This window comes from Euprymna scolopes, chromosome 24, assembly GCF_053919585.1.
Source record: "Euprymna scolopes isolate OS-2025 chromosome 24, ASM5391958v1, whole genome shotgun sequence".
In the NCBI taxonomy this organism is placed as follows: Eukaryota; Metazoa; Mollusca; class Cephalopoda; order Sepiida; family Sepiolidae; genus Euprymna; species Euprymna scolopes.
In genome coordinates, this window is record NC_136505.1 from 87,500,845 (window position 1) to 87,506,844 (window position 6,000).

The following is a 6,000-nucleotide window of genomic DNA, read 5'->3' on the forward strand; positions in this document are numbered from 1 at the left end:
GCTATATCCCTCCAGGGGATTCCTCAAGCCAGCTCTAAGCTTTCCAGCGTTGCTACCACTTTACATGACAACGGAATGTCACTTGAAGATGCAAACTGGAAAACATCCCTCTCGATATCTCCCGACTTGGACCCTGGAGCTGAGCTTGGCATCAAGGTATCACCGGGTGTGATACCCCCCAAAGCGACCACAGACACTGGGGTACCACTGGGTGTGGTACCCCCCGCCACGAACATTGGAGCACAACAGAGTGTGGTACCCCCCCCCCGAACCGAACACTGGAACACCACCGGGTGTGGTGCCTCCCGACACGGACCCTACACCAGGGGCATCCCCCATGGTGTCCAGGAGCAGAGGCCTGCCCCCTCTAGTTGTTGGCCCAGTGCCCTTCACCAATCCGCTGATTTGGAAACCAGGGGGACCTTCGCCTCAAAAGGCATGTCAGTTTTCCCTAGCCCTGCCGGCTGCTTAAGTTGGCCCCAGAGACTAGACTATCTGTAACAAATAGAAAATAACAGTTAATAAAAAACAATATAACAAAAACAGTGCTCTAAGGACCACTCACCCAAACAATGGGGTTGGTCCTTTGGAGCTAAACAATAAAACCCTTAAACTTGTCTAATAATAGACAAATGGGTGGTCGCCGGTCTTTGGAAAAAGAGAAAGCCTAGTATATTGTGCGAACAGATACTACACTTGGATCTTCACCAAAAGGCCAAGAACAACCTGTTTGCTGTTGGACAAACCAGCGAGAAAGAGAGTTGTTTGTGATTTTGCCTTTTATGTACGCAGTCACGTGACTGAGAGCTGACTTGTGATTAGACAAGCCAGGGAGAAATAGATTTCAAATCTCGAAGCTGTGAGAAGTTGTTCCTGCTTGTAGTAACTTCTCGCATTCATCATTTCTTCACTATTTTTTGTGGTATTATCTCACATGCAGCATAAGAGGGGAACCATGCACGCGCGGCTTGTTATTCACTTTATTCAGTTCGAAAAATGAGTAATGTTGAATGCTGCCAGAGAATAAGAAAAGAAGACTGTAATGTCTTTGAAGACTCGATAATGACTTTAAAATACGTATTAAAACAAAATGGTGGTAGAAATTAACCCAATAAATATTACTGTGACATTTATTGGGTAGGTTTCTACCACCATTTTGTTTTATTTCATATTTTGAAGTGATTATCGAGTCTTCAAAGACATCGCGGTCATCTTTTCTTGTTCTCCGGCATTATTCGTTTTTTGAATCGAATAAACATTTTACATTAAATAAAACACTGAAACCTTATCTAGTTGGGTAGAAAATAAACTTATCTTGCCTTTGGTTACATTTATTTGTTGTGTATTTGTTTTTTGACAACTTTTTCGTACCTCTTTTTATGGTAATACAAACCTGTTTAATGTTTCGCGATCGGCTGCTTCCGGTTATTCACGTCAGCGGCCGAACACACCCGAGAAATTTTGTGAAAACCGCGGGTCTGTAAAATCCAGAAATACCCACAATTTAATAAACAAAATACTGTAAAAATTGAATTTAAGTTTAAAATCCTATCAAAAATATTCTGCAAAAATACCCAATTTATTTCTAAAAAATTTTTTATTCAAAACTTACTATTTTAATCTATAATATAATTATTTATTTATTATTTATTATATAAATATTTTATTCATTATATTATATATGTCATAATAGTAACTGACTGTTTTAGGCAAAATAAAATGCAGAATTTGAACCAGACGTAATTAGTCAGCCGCTGAGCTTTGCTTCGGAACATGACGTCATGCGTTCAGATTTTACTGAAATCAATGCGCAGCAAAAGAGCAGACGATCCTTGGAAAATATTATAAGAAGAAAAAAATAATAATACATGTAAAACAACACGTAAAAAGTGCTTTTTAAAATCTTTTGTTAAAAAAAAAAATGAAAAACCAAAAAATTGGTTATCTTATTAATTTTGTTGACAAAAAAAGCTTGAAAAAGAAATACTTTTTTTTTTCTCTCACTTAAAAATCTCGTTACAAAAAAATATAAAACAGAAATTGTGGGTTTGTTTTACTGTACACATAGATTCGAAAAAGTTGTCACAAAACAAATATAGAAAAGAAATAAATGTTATCAAAGGCAAGATAAGTTACTTTTCTATCCCACTGGATATGTTTTTAGTGTTTATATTTAATGTAACATGTTTATTCAACTCGAAAATCATACAGTGTTTACCGATATATTAGAAAATTCAAAATGGCGGCTGACTCTCTCTCGGAGACGGTAAGTTTGGGAAAATGAGTTATAAATAAAAACCAGTCCAAATACTGTTAAAAACCCGCCAAATATATGGCAGCCTATTTCACGGTAACATATATTGAGCGAGTTTCTAACAGTATTTTGTCTGCTTTATTTATTTATTGATTTATTTATTTATAACTCATTTTCCCAAACTTACCGCCTCAAAGAGAGAGTCGGCAGCTATTTTAAATTTTCCAATACATCGGTAAACACTGTATGTTTTTCGAGCTGAATAAACATGTTACATTAAATATAAACACTAAAACATATCCAGTGGGGTAGAAAAGTAACTTATCTTGCCTTTGATAACATTTATTTGTTCTATATTTGTTTTGCGACAACTTTTTCGAATCTATGTGTACAGTAAAACAAACCCGAAATTGTTACCGTAGGTCGTTGTTTTTTTTTTTTTTGTTGTTTTGTTTTTTTGTTTGTTTGTTTTTTTTTTTGTTTTTTTTTTTGTTTTTTTTTTTTTTCGTTATATTTTTATTTATCTATTTAGTTCTGGTGATCTTTATTATATTTAAAAGTTTTCTTCAGTATTCTCCTTAAGTAGCGTTGTTACGCTTTGATAATCGGCGACGCTCGGCAAAAACCGGCGGTCGACGTCATGTTCCGAGCAAAGCCGAGTGGCCAATTAATTATGTCTGGTTCAAATTCTGAACCAGTGCCGATGTTATTATTATTTTAAATTTTAATATTTTGAACGCTTCTCTTTTTTTTTTTTTTTTTAATTGAAGGGATTTGAACGTTGTCTGAAAAAGCGGACGATTTCGAATTTACACAACGCTTGTTTTGAAATGTTTTCAGATAACGCTTTCTCCCCTTAACATATACGTATTGAGCCGTGTGAAATCGAATTGCAAAGAGAAATTCTAATTTTCGCTAATATCGACATCTATGTGTCCATCTTAAGCATAAATAATTCTATTAATAAATCAACATTCATATCAAAACGAGATTCTTCTCAGTCCTTAAAAAACTTTCATTACAGAGTGACCCCCCAAAAAACAGAGGACATTCAATTGTTTTTCTGAGCATTTTACAGTCAACGGAGAAAAAAAGGCCAAAGACCCTAGTGTTTTGATGTGATGTTTTGAATATAATAAACTAGATATAACCAAAGTTTCATTTAATTCGGACAAAACACTGAGAAATGGGGGCTAATTAGAATTGGGGCCCGTTTTTTTATTTTGGGGGGGGGTCACCCTGTATATATATATATATATATATATATATATATATATATGTTATGAGAAAACATAACGTCAACCACCGCTGGTATTTTTTCATTCCTTATACATATATATATATATATATATATATATATATATATATATATATATATATATATATATATATATATATATATATATATATATATATATATATATATATATATATAGACAGAGAGAGGGGGAGAGGCTTACATGGATAATACATAATTGATGTATACCCTTATTGAATAAATAAATTAATCTATAGTTTTTATACCTTCATTTTCTTTTCTTATTAACTTCTATATTATCTTATTTATTTAGCTCTCTCTCTCTCTCTCTCTCTCTCTCTCTCTCTCTCTCTCTCTCTCTCTTTATATATATACAGAGAGAGAGAGAGAGAGAGAGAGAGAGAGAGAGAGAGAGAGAGAGAGAGAGAGAGAGAGAGAAGCTGATTGGATGATTGTGTCCCTTGTTCAAGACGAAGTAGGTTCATCCCACAGTCGGATTTTGCCACAGTTTGCTTGATCTGTGTTATTTAATAGACTTTCTTGTGTGCGAGGCGTTTGCTCAGTTGGCAGAGTGCTTGCCTTGCAACATGTCTAACTGATGAGCCCAAATAAGCGTGAAACTCAAGTCTTGGACTTCCAGTCTGTTGACTGCCATGGCTCTTGTGAGCTGCGACGTTATTTGGTTGTGGAAATAATAATATAGTCTCTCACATTCTGAAAATTCTATTACTAATTGCTTGCTAGGTTAGCTTTGTATGATCGCATCGTCATTATGAGTTGAAAATCCCTACTGGTGAGACATCGGCTTGGGTTATAGCTGGTTGTTTGAGATGAAGTAGGTCCATTCCACAGTTGGATTTTGCCGCGGTTTGCTTGGTCTGTGTTAGCTAATAGAATTTTTTGCATGCTGGGCGTTTGCTCAGTTGGCAGAGTGCTTGCCTCGCATGCAAGAGGCTCAGGTTTTGAATCCTGAGTTCGGATATGTCTAACTGATGAGCCTAAATGAGAGCGAAACTCAAATCTTAGACTTCCACTTTGTTGACTCTCATGACTCTTGTGAGCAGCAATGCTGTTTGCCTGTGGAAATAATTATATATATATATTAGTGACGGGACGATTCAATACTTTTCCTGATTCAGATCCAATTACCGATTCCGTACTAAATTCCCAATTCCGATATAAATATCGATTTCGATTATTAACAAATCTTTAAATATTTAACAATAAAGTTGTGATTTTCTCTCGATTACCGTAAAAACACACGTTAAATGTTCATATATTTTCTTAACCGTAAAAACACACTTGCTGGTGGTGATCTATAAAGGTTAGTTTTAGTATTCATTTAAAATCAATAAATATTTATTATTTTATTATTATTACCAGTAGAGGAAGATTTTGTTTGAAACAAAATCTAATAAAAATAATGATTAAAGAATCGTTTTTGGCATCGGAAAATAGACACATTTTTTTTATAATTTCAATACCGATTGCAATACTCCCAAAAGTTCCGATTTTTCCGATTCCCGATTCCGATTAATCATCCAAGCACTAATATATATATTAAAATATGCTTATGCTATTTTTTATAGCATTTTTAAGTTGAATTCAAATTTTACGATATCTTTTTTATTAAATGTTTAGGTGAAAGTACAGAATAGTTACAAAACACTCTCTCCTCCTCATGTCATGTTAAGAATGGGTTTCTTAATAAAAACGTTATTTCAGCACGGTAACTTAGCTGCTAGAAAAGACTTGTCCTCCCTTGATAGAGTTCAAAATAGACTTCGTAGCCTCGTAGGAGATGTCCTTTTCTCTTCCCTGCAACCTCTATCTCACAGAAGAGATGTTGTGAGTTTGTCTCTGCTTTATCGTTATTTTCATGGCAAGTGTTCGACTGAGCTTACATCTATGGTACCTCCCTCGCCAAACTTTCACAAGAAACACTCGTCTAGGTGAAAACACTATCAATAATTCCCCCCACTCTTTATCTGTGCCTAAACCTAAACATAGATTCCATGAACAAAGCTTCTTTCTTTGAACTGCACACCTGTGGAACTGTCTTCCGTTTTCCTGCTTTCCAGCTGACTAAAATATGGTTGCCTTCAAGTCCAATGTAAACAAGTTCTTGATAAGCCGTTCCACTTAAGTTAAAAAAATTGACCAAATTTCCATTACTAACGATTGCTATATTGTCCAATTGACTACTGTACACACTTAACACTTATCCTCGAGTGGTCTCTGGCCTTGATAAGTGGTGATGCCTATGTAAAAAAAAAATGAACGAAGAAAATGAACTAAGAATGGATGATTATTTACTAAATAATTAAATGTTCAAAGATATTATATATATATATATATATATATATATATATATATATATATAAACTAGGGGGGGGGCACGGCTTTGCCCGATCGTAAAATATGCTTAAATATGATATTTTAATTTGTCCAGATTTTGTATGTATTAATGTAGAGAGATAGAGTTTGA